This window comes from Hyaena hyaena, unplaced genomic scaffold (assembly GCF_003009895.1).
Source record: "Hyaena hyaena isolate Hyena2069 unplaced genomic scaffold, ASM300989v1 scaffold_1217, whole genome shotgun sequence".
Classification (NCBI taxonomy): domain Eukaryota; kingdom Metazoa; phylum Chordata; class Mammalia; order Carnivora; family Hyaenidae; genus Hyaena; species Hyaena hyaena.
The window spans coordinates 387,083-400,043 of NW_024081822.1; the positions used below are offsets into that span (position 1 = coordinate 387,083).

Below are 12,961 nucleotides of genomic sequence, written 5' to 3' on the forward strand. Positions count from 1 at the left end.
TTGTGTTCTAAGTCACTTATCGATTTCTCTGCTTCTTGCAGTCTGCTTTTCATTGCATCAAGCCTATTTCCAATATTCTTTATTTCATTCTTCATCTATGATTCTTTCTAAAATTCTTTTACCTCTGTGTTAACAGTATCCGTAATATCTCATATTCTTTTCTCAAGTCCAGTGGGTATCTTTATTATTGTTGCTTTAAGTTCTCCATCTTATATCTGTTTTGCTTACATCTCTGGCCATGGTCTTATCTTGCTCTTTCATTTGGGATGAGCTCTTCTGTCTTTACATTCTGTCTAAGTCTCTGTCTTATTCTCTATGTTAGAAAAGCCAGTTATGTCTCCTACTCCTGAAAATAATGTCCTTATGAAGATGAGATCATGTAGTTCGCAGGGGTTGGTGCTTCAGGGAGTGTCCCAGTATATTCTGTGTGCACTCTGCTGTTGTGTTCTGGCTGCTCTATCCTTTAGGCCAGACATTTACAGATGCTCTCCTTGCCATGTGTGGGCAGTATTTGGTCCCTGGCTTGAATATGGTGAGTTTAAACTAAGTGTTTTCTGGTCTGCTTCTGAAATGAGACCTGATACCACCTCCACCAGAATTGGGGCTCTGCAGATCTTTCTGGTTGGGAGATATGGTGTGAGCATTGTTTTGTTCTACTCTTCTAGGGGAGGGGCATGCTATGCTGTGACTGAGGCAAGAGTGACTGAGAAGGTTAGTACTGCTAGAAGGCAGGGCTTTGGGGCTTGGTATATGCAAGTGAGGCAGCCAGTGTCTGGACTGGGCAGCTTCCAGCAGGTACTTCTGTGTTTATGCTGAAGGGTGAGTGTAGGAAATGGTGCCAGCAGCTCCTTTGTTCCTGGAGTGGAGTCTCAGTGAATGCTTCTTCTTGGTGATGAAGTCACAGAAGAGCCAATAATCTCCTGCTTGTGTACCCCAGGCTCTCTTCAGGTGGCTGTTTTCATGATGTCTGCTCCCAGGTTATTTGTCTACCTTGTCTCCAGCAGTAACACAGTGTCTCCTGGTCTCTATTCCAGCCAATCGCACTGACCTTTAAAACGCCAGTGTTTAAGTCCCCCTGGTTTCAAGAACTCTTGAAATTCAGCTCCCCTTGTTTTCCATGGTAATAACTTTGGGTAAATGTTCTCCTTGTGCATTCCCTATATGCTCCTCTCTTTCTCACTTTTCTCATCCATGGCACCCTCCCCTCCAGAGCACCCATGATCTGATTCTCCCCTAAACTACGTTTCCTCACTTCCTACCTTTTTTGCTGTGGTCTCCTTTCTCCTTTTAGTTGTGGAGATTGTTCTGTCAGTTTTCATGCCAATTTCTGAGTATTTAGGATGATTTAATAGTTATCTAGTTGTGTTCATGGGATGGAACAGGACTAGGGCCCTCCTACTCTGCCACCATCTTCCCTCTCCCTAGTCCTGGACTTTTACTTTTTGGCTGGGTTTTTAAAATTAATTATCCAATTTTAATTTTTTAATTAAATTTTTTAATTCTTTACTTGTAATCTGTGTGTTCAAGTTTAATAGTTCTTTCTTAATCAATTTTAGAAGATTATAGATGTCTAAAAATTTATTTATTTTTTTCCAGGTTATACAATGTACTGACATATAATTTTTCATAAAAGTCTCTTCTAATCCTTTGTATTTCTCTGGTGTCAGTTGTTACTTCTCTCTCATATGTGATTTATTACTTTTTTTGGTCTTTTCTTTTTTTCTTGATGAGTCTCACTAACGGTTTAACAATTTTGTTTATCTTTCCAAAGAGCCAGCTCTTGGATTCATTGTGTTTTTCCATTTTTAAAACCCTCTATGTCATTTACTTCTGCCCTGTTCTTTATTTTTCCTTCCTTCTACTTATGTTGAACTTTGTTCCTTTTTTTCCTTTTCTTTTAACTCCTTTAGGTGTAAAGTCAGATTGTTTATTCCAGCTTTTTCTTGTTTCTTGAGGTAGGCCTGTCACTATATATTTCCCACTTAAAACTATTCTCACTGTGTCCCAAAGACTTTGAACTGTTGTGTTTTAATTTTTATTTGTCTCCATGTATTTTTTAATTTCTTCTTTCACTGATTCATTGACTCATTAGTCATTTAGTACCATGTTGTTTAGCCTCCATGTGTTTGTGATTTTTCCAGTTACTTCGTGATTGATCCCTAATTTCATATTGCTGTGATTGGATAACATGCATCGTAATATTTAAATTTTTGTAAATTTATTAAGACTCGTATTGTGTCCCAACATGTTATCTATTCTGGAGCATATTACATTTACACATGAAAAGAATGTATATTCTGTTGGTTTTAGAGAATGAGTTTTATATATCTATTATGTCCATTTGTTCTGATGTGTCAAAGACATTGTCCATTAATGTTTGCTTTATGCATTTAGGTGCTCCAATATTGGGTGCATAGATATTTATAACTGTAATATCCTCTTGTTGGAATTGATTCCTTTATCATTAGGTAATGTTCTTCTGTGTTTGTTGCAGTCTTTGTTTTAAAGTCTATTTTGTCTTGGGGTGTCTGGCTGGCTCAGTCAGTTGAGCACGTGACTCATGCTCTCAGGGTTGTGAGTTCCAGCCCCACACTGAGTATAGTGATTACTTAAAAATAAATTCCTAAAAAAATAAAATAAAATCTATTTTGTCTAATATAAGTACTTATACTCTGGCCTTTTTTTCACCTCCATTTGCATGGTAAATATTTTCTCCTCTCTTTGCTATTAGTGTGTATCTTTCTTTGGCTCTGAGGTGAGTCTCCTGTAGGCAGCAAATAGATGGGTATTGTTTTTCCATGCATTCTGCCAACCTATGCCTTTTGCTTAAAGCATTTAGGCCATTTACACTTAAATAATTTCTTCATTTTTTAACTTAAATTCAAAGTAGTTAACATACTGTGTAGTCCTGGCTTCAGAAGAACTCAGTAATTCATTTCTTACATATGACACCCAGTGCTATTCCCCAAAAGTGCCCTCCTTAAGGCCCATCATCCATTTAACCCAGTCTCTCACCCACCTCCCCTCCAGCAGTCTTCAGGTTGTTCTCTGTATTTAAGTCTCTTATGGCTTGCCTCCCTCTGTTTTAACCTTATTTTTCCTTCCCTTCCCCTGTGTTCATCTGTTGAGTTTCTCAAATCCCACATGAGTGAAATCATGTCTTTCGCTGACTGACTTATTTGGCTTAGCATACTACCCTCTAGCTCCATACATATTGTTGCAAATGGCAAGATTTCATTTTTTTCATCGAGTAGTAGTCCATTGTGTGTGTATGTATGTATATATGTATGCATATATATACCACTTCTTTATCCACTCATCAGTAATTATTGATATGCTTGTACTTATTGCCATTTTGTTCATTATTTTTGGGTTGTTTTTTTTAATTTCTTCTCTGTTCCTTTCTTCCTCTCCTATTCTCCTTTGTGATTGATACATTTCTGTACTTTTATGTTTAGTTTATTTCTGTTTACTTTTTGTGTATCTACTATAGTTTTGAGGTTTGTGGTTACCAAGAGGTTTATATATAGCACCCCAACAACACAGCAGTCTATGTTAAATTGATGGATTTAATTTCAAACATTCTAAAACAAACAAAAAAAAAACACAAAAGAAATTGTTTATTTACTTTCTACTTCACATTTTATGTATATGTTATCATTTCTCTACATCTTCTTATTCACAATTTTCATATATGTAATTATGGCCATTTCTTTTCTGCTTAAAGTTCTTTTAACATTTGTTGTAAGACTGGTTTAGTGGTGATAAACTCCTTTAACTTTTCTTTGTCTGGGAAAATCTTCGTGTCTTTTTCAATCTGAATGATAATCTTGCCTGGTAGAGTATTTTTGGTTGTAGAGGTTCCCCCCCACCCCCACAGCGCTTTGGATATATCCTGCCACTCTCTTCTGGCTGCAAAATTTCTACTGATAAATCAGTTGATAGTCTCATAGGCTTTCCCTTTTAGGTAACTGTTTGTTTCTCAATGCTTTGAAGATGTTTTTATCATAAACTTTTGACATTTTAATTACTATATGTCATGGTCTGGTCCTCCTTGGGTTTATGTTGTTTGGAGCTCTTTGTGCTTCTTGAACCTGGATGTCTATTTTCTTTCTCAGGTTAGGGAACTTTTCAGCTATTTCTTCAAATTAGTTTTCTGCCTCATTCTTTCTCTTTTCTTCTTGGACCCCTATAATGATTTTTTTTTCTTTTTTAGCTTTAGATCCCTTAAGCTATCCTTGTTTTTAAAATTCTTTTCTCTTTGTTGTTTACCTTGGGTACTTTCTATTATACGGTCCTCCAGATCACTGATACATTCTCCTGTATCTGTTAATCTGATTTCCTCTAGTGTATTTTTTTATTTCAGTTACCTTATTCCTCAACTCTAACTGGCACCCTATTTTTTGAATCTCTTTATTGAAGGTCTCACTGAGTTCTTTCACTCCTCTTGTGCCCAGGGCACCTCTCAAGTATGATTATTTTAAGTTCTCATCGAGCATTTTGCTTATCTTTGTTTCATTAGTTCTTTCTCTGAAATTTTGTGTTGTTCTTTCTTTTGCAGCATATTTCTGTTTCTTCATTTTGTTTGCCTTTCTGTGTTTGTTTCTATGGACTAGGTGGAACAGCTACTTCTCAAAACTTGAAGGAATCATTTTATGTATGGTTAGTTCCTATGTAGAATGTGTGCTTGGAGAATTTAGCTAACTGAAGCTGTGGATGTCATCGGCTAGGAGCTTCCAAAGTTTAAGAAGTAACTGTCCTGTCAGGGCGGCTAAAGCTGACATGGTCACAGATGGATATGGCCCCTTGGCTCTCCATGCAGTAGGTGCTTTGGCAGGGCAGCTATAACTAAAGTGCATGCAAGCTGTGTTGTTCTGAGTTCTATGCACAGAAGGCACCTTGGCAGGATAGCTATAGCTGAAACAGGTGTTAGCTGAGGTATCCCAGAACTCTCTCCAGATGGTGCTCTGGCTGTGCAACTTGAGCTGAAGGACAGAGTGTGGGCTGGGAGGTATTGTGGTTTCCCATGCATGGGCACCATGGCAGCTAAAGCAGATGCACGCTGAATGTCACTGATGCCACACTGGGAGGACAGCTGAAGCTGATGTGGATATAAGCCAGGGAGTTCCAGGGTGTTTCACACTGGGTATTCTTTGGTATGGCAGCTAGAACTAAAATGGGTTTAATCTGGAGGATTCTGTGGTCCTCTGTGCAGCAGGCATCCTATCAGGACACCTTAAGCTTAAGTGGATGCAAGCCAGGATTCTAGGGTTCTACATGCTGAAGCACCCTGGCAGGATAGCTGAAGCTGAAATGGATGCAACCCAGGTTGTTCTGGTGCTACCCATGCAGGGAGTCTCTACTGGAGTTGTTGGAATTGAGGTGGTATATGTGCTGTGAGGTTCCTGGGCTCTTTTAGTGCAGGGTTCTCTGACAGAAGTGGGTGTAATCCAGGAAACCTAGTGCACTTTGCAGAGGGGACACCTTGGCATTATAGCTGAAGTGGGTATAAACTTCTGGGGGGTCTCCACACTGAGGGTGACCCAGTTGGCAACTGAGGCTGAAGTGGTTGGATGCTGGGATGTCCCTGGGTGCTCAGTGCAGAGGATGCCTTGGCCAGCCTACTAGAGCTGAGACCAGTGCAGGCAGGGATATTCTGGGGCACTCTGCACAGAGGTGCCTTGCCAGGGTGGTTAGAACTGATGCAGGTATGGGGCAGGGGGTGTTCCTGGGGTGCTCTGCACAGGGGTCACCCTGGTTGGGCAGCTGGATCCAAAGAAGTCATTTGGGAGGTTCTGTAGCACTCTGTAACAGTGGTGTCTTAGGAAACTGTCTGAAGTTGAACTGGCATGGGTCTGGCTGTTCTAGGGTGCTTTGTGCCTGTGTCATCTGGGGGCAAAGGATGGAGCTGTAGTGGGCACTGAACAGGGTTGTCTTGGTGTGCACCACCCTGTAGCCACCTTAGTGGGGTGGCTAGGGCTGGTGTAGGCTAGGGGACCATGATTCACTGAGGTGGTAGGATGGTTAGGTCACACAAACTGCGCAATGATCTCTGCTTTCAAGGTGGAGGGTGAGCATAGACCATGTCAGGTCATCTCACCCGGAGAAAGTTCCAGCAGTTCCCTGCCATTTGACAAGAGCTCTGAGGCTGACTCTTTAATAAACTGATTGCTCTTTAAACCACAGCCTTGTGCCAAAGGACAGATGAATCTTTTCCTAGTCCCTCAATACTATTCCTCCCCACTGCAGTTGCAGCACCAGAGGTGGGGTTCCTCTTTTTCTTACTAAGTATCTGTCTTGCTGTTCTCTTTTACTGTTCCTTCATTGTGCAGAAGCTGCTTAGTGGGCTGTCAGTTCTTCTTCAGAAAAAAATTGGTCTATAAATAGGTATAATTTGGTGTGTTCCATGGAGAATGTTCTCCTAAGTCACCATCTTGGACTGGAAACCTTGTATCCCACAAGCTTTAGTATGTTGTTTCCAGTTGTTTTTGTAGGTGTTTTTCCCCCCTCTAGACGTTTTCTGATTTCCTTTTTGAATTCTTCTTTTGTTTATTGTCTTTGATTTTACACGAGTGTGTTCTTTTTCACATAGTGGTGAAATTTCCTGTTTTTCTCTTTTTTTAATGTTTTATTTATTTCTAGGGGGGAGAGGGAGAGAGAGAGAGAGAGAGAGAGAGAGAGAGAGAGACAGCATGAGCAGGGGAGGGTCNAGAGAGAGAGAGAGAGAGAGAGAGAGAGACAGCATGAGCAGGGGAGGGTCAGAGAGACAGGGAGTCACAGACTGAAACAGGCTCCAGGCTCTGAGCTGGCAGTCACCACAGAGCCCAACGCAGGGCTCGAACCCATGAACCGTGAGATCATGACCTAAGCGAAAGTCGGACGCTTAACCGACTAAGCCACCCAGGCGCCCCTCCTGTTTTTCTCTTGCTATTGTTTTCTAACTTCAAATTATTATGTTTGGAAAATATACCTGATATGATTTCAATATTTTGAAATGTTAAAAGTTACTTTGTGACTACTATATGATCTATCCTGGAAAATGTTTCTGTGTGCTTAAGAAAAATTATGCATTCTGCTGCTATTAGGTGGACTGTTTTCTATGTGTTTTTTAGGTCCATTTAATCTAAAATGGACTTCAAGTCCATTATTTTAATATTCATTTTCTGCCTCTATGATCTATTCATTGTTTACAATAGGATACTGATGTACCCTACTATTATTGCATTGTTATTTTTTCCTTCTCATCTGTTAATAATTGTTTAATATATTTAGGTGCTCTAATATTGGGTGAATATGTTTACGGTTCTTATATCATCTTCTTAAATTATCCTATTATTATAGAATTACATTTACCTCTATTCACACCTTTTGACTTATTAAACTATTTTATCTGATATAAATATAGCTACCCCTGTTTCTGCTGATGTACATTTTGCATGGAATATCCTTTCCATACCTTCACTTTCAGAAACAAAGAAACAAAGAAATAACAACATCAAAAAGACTCTTAAATGCATTTCCATAATTTTAAGTGAGTTTGCTGTAAGCAGCATATAGTTGAGTGTCACTTTTTTACCCATTCAGATACTCTATGCCCTTTTATAGAGGAATTTAAACTATTTTCATTCAGACTAATTATTTATTAAGAACTTACTACTATGATTTTTAAGTTATTTTCTGATTCTGTTAAAGATCCTTTGTTCCTTTCTACCTCTCTTGCTGTTTCATTTGTATTGATGACTTTTGTAAAATTATGGATTGATTTATTTCTCTTTGTCTTTGTGTATGTACTATAGGTATTAGCTGTCTAGTTACAATAAGGTTTTCATAATATATCTTATAAGTCTATTTTAGACCGATAATAATTTCAATTGTATATAGAAATTCCAAACATTTTCTTGTCCCTATCCCACATTTTATGTCACAATTTTTTCTTCATTTTATTGTTTTTGTCTCTTCATTTTAATTGAGATATAACTGAATTATAACATTATATTAGTTTTAGTTGTACAATATAATGATTCAATATTTGTATGTATTGTGAAAGAGCCACCACAATAAGTAAAGTTAACATTCACGACCATACATAATCATAACTTTTTTTCTTCACGAGGGCTTCTTAGCAACTTTCAAATATGCAGTAAAGTATTATTAACTATCATTGCAATGCTATACATTACATCTCCATGACTTATTTGAAATTTGGAAGTTTGTACTTTTGGAGTACCATCACCCATCTTGCCCACTGCAGGCCACACTTCTAGTAAACACCAATCTGTTCTCTGTATCTACAAGCTTTTTCGTTTCCAGGTGATTAGATTTCACATATAAGTGAAATCCTACAGAATTTGACTTCCTCTGTCTGATATATTTGACTTAGCATAATGTCTACAGTGTCCATCCCCGATATTGCAAATAGCAAATTTTCATTCTTTTTTTAAATGACTGAATAGTGTGTGTGTGTGCGTGTTTGTGTGCGCATGCGTGTGTGCGTTCATGTGCATGTGTATGTGTGATACCTTCTTTATCCATTTATCTATCAAAAGACACTTAGGTCATTTCCATATCTGAGTGATTGTAAATAATGCTGTAATGAACAGTGGTGTAGATATCATTTTGAATTACTGTTTTTGTTTTCTTCAGATGAAACCCAGAAATGAAGACTGAATCATATGGTAGTTTTAGCTTTACTTTAAAAAAAATGGTTTTAGGGGCGCCTGGGTGGCTTAGTCGGTTAAGCGTCCGACTTTCGCTTAGGTCATGATCTCGCGGTTCGTGGGTTCGAGCCCCGCGTCGGGCTCTGTGATGACTGCCAGCTCAGAGCCTGGAGCCTGTTTCAGTCTGTGACTCCCTGTCTCTCTGACCCTCCCCTGCTCACGCTGTCTCTCTCTCTCTCCTAGAAATAAATTAAAAAAGTTAAAAAAAAATTAAAAAAAATGGTTTTAATGTATTTTATTTATTTATTTATTTATTTATTTATTTATTTATTTATTTTTGAGAGAGAGACAGAGCAGGAGATGGGCAGAGAGAGAAACAGACAGACAGACAGAACCTAAAACAGGCTCCAGGCTCTGAGCTGTCACCACAGAGCCTGACATGGGGCTTGAACTCACAAACTGTGACCTGAGCTAAAGTCAAACGCTTAACTGACTGAGCCACCCAGGAGCCCCATATTTTTAACTTTTTAAAAGTAAGCTTTATGCTTAATGTGGAGGTGAACTCATGACTCTGAGATCACGAATCACATGCTCAATCAACTGAGCCAGTCAGGTGCCCCTCTATTTTCAATTTTTTTAAGGAACCTCCATATTGTTTTTTCATAGTGGCAGCACTAATTTACATTCCCACCAATAGCGTATAATTGTCTTTTTTGACATCCGTGCAAACATTTATTTCTTGTCTTTTTGCAAAAGACACTCTAATAGGTGTAAGCTAATAATTCACTGTGATTCTGATTTGCATTTCCCTGATGATTAGTCATGTTGAACATCTTTTCATGTACCTGATAGCTATCTGTGTATCTTCTTTAGAAAAATATCTATTCATTTCCTAGGACTATTTTTTTTTATCAGATCATTTGTTTTTTAGCTAATGAGTTGTATGTGTATTTTTAATATATGTTTTGAATACTAACCCCTTATCAAATATATGATATACAAATATTTTCTCCCATTCAGTAGGTTGCCTTTTCATTAGCTGATGGTTTCCTTTAATGTACAGAAGCTTTTTAGTTTGATACAGTCCCAATTGTTCATTGTTTTCTTTTGTTGCTTTTGCTACTGGAGTCAGTTCAACAAGATCTATGTCAAGGAGCTTACCTACTAAGTTCTCTTCTAGGGAATTGTATGGATTTAGGTCTTATATTCAAGTCTTTCATCTATTTTGAGATATTTTTTGGAAGGTAGAAGATAGTGGTCCAGTTACATTCCTTTGCATATGGCTGTCCTGTTTGTCTGGCACCATTTATTTTTGGCTTCTTTGTAGCAATTAATTGACCATATATGCATGGGTTTATTTCTGGGGTCTCTATTAGGTTCCATTGATCTATGTGTCTATTTTTATACCAACATCATATTGTTTTGATAACTATACTTTTGTATATAGTTTGAAATCAGGAAGTTTTGTTCTATCTCAAGATTGCTTTAAACAATTTAGGGTTTCTTTACGATTCCATATATATTTTAGGATTCTTTCTACTATTTCTGTAAGAAGTGCAATTGGAATTTTGAAAGGGATTGGATAGAATCTGTAGATAACTTTGGTTAATATTAACATTTTAACAATATTAATTCCTCCAACTCATGAGTATGGAATACACTTCCATTTATTTTTTTTTTTAATTTCTTGCAAGAGGGCCTTAAAGTTTTCAGTGTACATGTCTTTCAAATCCTTGGTTAAACTCATTCCTAGGTGCTTTAATAGATTTGATGTAATTATAAAATGGATTTCCTTCTTAATTTCTTTTTCTTGTTCAGTATTAGCATGTAGAAATGCAACAGATTTGTTTTGCATATTAATTATGTATCCTGCAAATCTACTGAAATTTTAAAGTTGTAACAGTTATTTTGGTGGAATACTTAGGATTTTCTATGTAAAATATCATGCGATCTAAAGATAGTGAAAGTTTTACTTCTTATTTTCCAATTGGTGTGTTTTTTGCTACTGTGTTTTTGTTTGTTTGCTTGTCTAATTGCTGTAGCTAGTACTGGCACTTTTATGTTGAATTGAAGTGGAGAGAGTGTGTATCCTTTTCTTGCTCCTGATCTTAGAGAGACAAGATTTTAATGTTTTGCCACTGAGGGTTTGTCATAAATGTCCTTTATTATGTTGAGGTACATTTCTTCTATACCCACTCTGTTGAGAGGTTTTATCATAAAAGGATGATGAATTTTGTCAAATAAATTTTCTGTATATATTGAGATAATCATATGATTTATATTCTCCATTTTGTTTATATGGTGCATCATAGGATTTATTTGTGGATGTTGAAATATCCCTGCATCCCAAGAATAAATCCTACTTAATCATGGTATATGATCCTTTTAATGTATATTTTAATTTGCCTTGCTAATATTTTGTTAAAGATAAAGGGTACAAGTTCAGTAGGATGCAGAATCTCTGATTCTGAGGAAGGTGCAAGAGTGTATTCTTCAAGCAGTTCTGTCAGCTAAGGTCAATATAGAAAATACTATATGTACCATAGTGGCCAAGTTTGCAAGTCTCCTGCACCTTTGTGGTGGAAGTGGTGGATACAGCCATTGGATTCCTTGGAGGCAAAAGCTATTGGGGTTGTTTGATTTTACTTTTGCACCCATGGAAGGAAGTTCTAACCAAAGAGGTCCTACTTGGATCCAAGTTTTGTATGCTGCCACTCAGTGACAATAGCTAGGGTTTTGGCCTCAGAGACATGTGGAACTACTATGGCATCTGAAGCTAAGGCACAGAAGTACTTACATTTAACATAGTGCTGGTATCAGATTTCAGGGCATGTGCACAACACATACTGAACTTGGTCTGAGTCACTGGGACTTAGCATGTGACAAAGGTCCTAGAAGAAAAAGAGGCAGGATGCAGCTGAATCAGGAGCTTACGGCTGACATATTATAGCAGTGGCCTAGGCTCAGGGAAATGGGTACAGTGACAGCATGCCCTGGAGTTCAAAGTGTGTTCTCAGAAACCAGAGGGCAGTATGCAGAAAACAAGACACAGGTCTTAGTGATGGAAGTCAAAGTCCTAACTTAGGAACCAGGGATGAGGGGCATTAACAGCAGCAGAATGGTCCTAGTGTTAGTAATCATATTTGCTACTTGCCATATAAGAAACTAGACATAGCACAGTAGCAGGTACTGATGACAGATCAAAGCAGCAACTCAGGATCTAGAGGGAAGGGCAAAAACTAGCAATAGTATGTATGGCCACAGAAACTCAAAACCACAAATCAGGAACTGTAGGAAGTGCTCAGGGTAAGAGCAGATCAGCTTCAGTGAAACCAAAACTTAGAACACAGCCCCAGATGACAAGTCAAAGGCAAGACTTAAAACACAGGAAATAAAGGACATCACAGCAATAAAGCAACTTATAGACAGTGTGAATCTGAAGAGCAGCAAGCAGCTCTCCTGGGTACAGGACATGACATGGTGAAAATACAAGTACCTGGAAGGAGAAGACATTGAGAACACCAAGGAGAAACTGAGATAGAGTCAGCATTGTGGGACCATGTGGCAGCCAAGGCAGCAAATAGTACAGATTCAAAGAGTGGTGACTAGCATGGAAAGATCATACTATTTTCAATTTCCCTAAGAAGTGAAATCTTTCCAAAGGAATGACTCTGGGTGACAAACAGATAAAGCTGAAGGAAAAAGTAACACAGGTAACATTATTTTAATATTTTTCTATATGACTACTAGAGTTTTAAGATCTGTGGAATACCTAGAACATTGCTTTTAACTTAGGAAATAATTTCTTTTGATTGTATATTACAATCGTATTTATACTGTTTATGAAAACACAGTAAAATGGAGCTAAAAAAAAAAACACAAAAACAGATACTGCTGAAGTCCCTTTCCAGACAACAACATTTCAAAGATAATTGTTTTAATGCAATGAAGGGAATGTAAATGACCAAAAAGAAAAAAAAAATCAGTGAACCAACAGTACACAAAACAGTTCACAACTCATGGGGCACCTCGGTGGCTCAGTCGGTTAAGTGTCCGACTTTGGCTCAGGTCATGATCTAATAGTCCATGGGTTCGAGCCCAGCATCAGGCTCTGTGCTGACAGCTCAGAGCCTGAAGCCTGCTTCAGATTCTGTGTCTCCCTCTCTCTCTGCCCCTCCCCCACTTGCTCTCTGTCTCTGTCTCTCAAAATAAAATAAAGACATAAAAAAAACAGTTCACAACTCAAAGATAAATAATGATATGAATTAAAAGAAAAATTTCAAAAAATACATAATATGAGATTT

General features: G+C 37.9%; 1 protein-coding gene across 4 annotated transcripts in view; it reads right to left on the reverse strand.

Annotated features, from left to right (window-relative positions):
• The window catches only part of NBDY (negative regulator of P-body association), a 45,396-nt gene that overhangs the window by 14,238 nt on the left and 18,197 nt on the right, over positions 1 to 12,961 (reverse strand). Inside the window, exon 3 of one of the 4 annotated variants that reach the window (XM_039222799.1) lies at positions 11,455 to 11,548. The exons of 2 other annotated variants lie outside the window; for them this stretch is intronic. The gene's annotated coding sequence lies outside the window, so the exon portion shown is untranslated. Of the gene's footprint in view, positions 1 to 8,869; positions 8,897 to 11,454; positions 11,549 to 12,961 lie in introns of those variants that run through there. One more of the 4 variants, XM_039222801.1, reaches the window with a different exon arrangement.